Consider the following 1,921-nt stretch of genomic DNA (forward strand, 5'->3'; position numbering starts at 1 on the left):
GGTTAAAATTTTCATTTATATACCCATAAACCCTCTCGTAAGTAGTTGAAAATTCAATTTTCATATCATTTTAAATGCTACTTTGGGTAGCGTTTCAAAGTAAACTATTATTTAAAACTTTCTTTGTTTTTCCAAATAGAAGTAATAGCTTGGTTTCAACTTAAAATAAGTCATAATCTCTAAAATAAATTCTACCAAACAAGATAATATTGGTTTATATCCAATATCCCTCTCCATGATTATACATGCATATTATTGAGTAGTCTTTCTTAGCTCAGTGGTAGAGCGCGTGGCTTTTAACCATGAGGTCATGGGTTCGATCCCTACAGACGGTGATTGAAATTGTAGGTTTAACAAAGTTGTATTTTTTTGGTCTCGAAAGTGGTTAAAAATTTTATTTACGCTAATTTTGTCAAATTTGTTTATTTGTTGGATCCATAAGTGGTTAAAATTTTCATTTATATACGCATAAACCCTCTTGTAAGTAGTAGAAAATTCAGTTTTCATCTCATTTTAGAAGCTATTTATTGTAGCGTTTCAAAATAAACTATTATTTTAAACTTTCTTTGTTTTACCAAATCGAAGTTATAGCTTGGTTTCAAATTAAAATAAGTCATAATCTCTTAAATAAATTCTACAAAACAAGATAATATTGATTTATATCCTTTATCCTCTCCCCGATTATACATGCATATTATTGAGTAGGCTTTCTTAGCTCAGTGGTAGAGCGTGTGGCTTTTAACCACGTGGTCGTGGGTTCGATCCCCATAGAAGGTGATTGAAATTGTAAGTTTAACAAAGTTGTATTTTTTTGTTCTCGAAAGTGGTTAAAAATTTTATTTACACTAATATTGTCAAATTTATTTATTTGTTGGATCCATAAGTTGTTAAAATTTTCATTTATAAACGCATAAACCCTCTTGTAAGTAGTTGAAAATTCTGTTTTCATCTCATTTTAAATGCTACTTAGGGTAGCGTTTCAAAATAAACTATTATTTAAAACTTTCTTTGTTTTACCAAATAGAAGTTATAGCTTGGTTTCAACTTAAAATAAGTCATAATCTCTAAAATAAATTCTATCAAACAAGATAATAACGGTTTATATCCAACTTAAAATAAGTCATAACCATTTTGTATTCTTTTGAAATCTTGAAGTTTTGGGTCAAAAAGATGTTCTTGATTCTCTTGTCACATTGTTGTTTCATGTTGCCGTTTATTTGAATTCGTCGTACCCAAGCTTCGGGGACGAAGCTTCTTTTAAGGGGGAGAGGATGTGACACCCCGTAAATCCAAATCCTGTTTAAGGATTAATTAGATAATTAATCCTAGCTCAATTGGTAATTTATTCTTAAAATCCTAAAAGTTCAATAGTCGGAGGACTAGTAATTGACTAGTCAATCCAAGTCAATGGGTTGTACTCTATGCTTTAAGGATTGTCCCCTTGTATCCTTACACTTCTCATTTAGTAAGGGTAAAGAAGACTTTTCACCTTATGTTTGTATCCCAAGCTAACCTAGAGTCATCTTTCATTTCTTTGCCCTAACACCCAAAAAAAGAAAAGCTCCTCCTTCTCTCTAGAAAATAACTAGCTTCTTCTTCAAGCCAAGTTTGGGCAATTCAAGATTCTTCAAGTTGGTTTCCAAGATTCAACATTTCTTAAGCTTGAGCATATAGGAGGGTAAGATCTTTGGTTCCTTAGTGTTTTTAATACCTTTTTAGGTGTCTTTTCTAAAAGATAGAATCTTTGTTGTCTTTTGGTGTGTTTGTGAAGTAGAAGTTGAAGGAGGGCCTTGCTAGGAGCTTGTAAAGGTTTGATAAGTGAAGGTTTAGGCTACAAGAGGTAACCCATGCATTACAAAATCTATTTTCTTACCTATATGATGATTTCTTGACATCTATATGTGATTTTTGCTATGAAATG

At 31.4% G+C, this 1,921-nt stretch overlaps 1 non-coding gene across 1 annotated transcript; it reads left to right on the forward strand.

The window, feature by feature from the left end:
• Positions 1–705: 705 nt before the first annotated feature.
• TRNAK-UUU lies at positions 706–777 on the forward strand. The gene has a single exon. It is a non-coding gene; the product is annotated as a tRNA-Lys (tRNA).
• The last annotated feature ends 1,144 nt before the right edge of the window (positions 778–1,921 follow it).

The sequence above is a fragment of the Ipomoea nil genome, unplaced genomic scaffold (assembly GCF_001879475.1).
Source record: "Ipomoea nil cultivar Tokyo-kokei standard unplaced genomic scaffold, Asagao_1.1 scaffold3322, whole genome shotgun sequence".
Classification (NCBI taxonomy): domain Eukaryota; kingdom Viridiplantae; phylum Streptophyta; class Magnoliopsida; order Solanales; family Convolvulaceae; genus Ipomoea; species Ipomoea nil.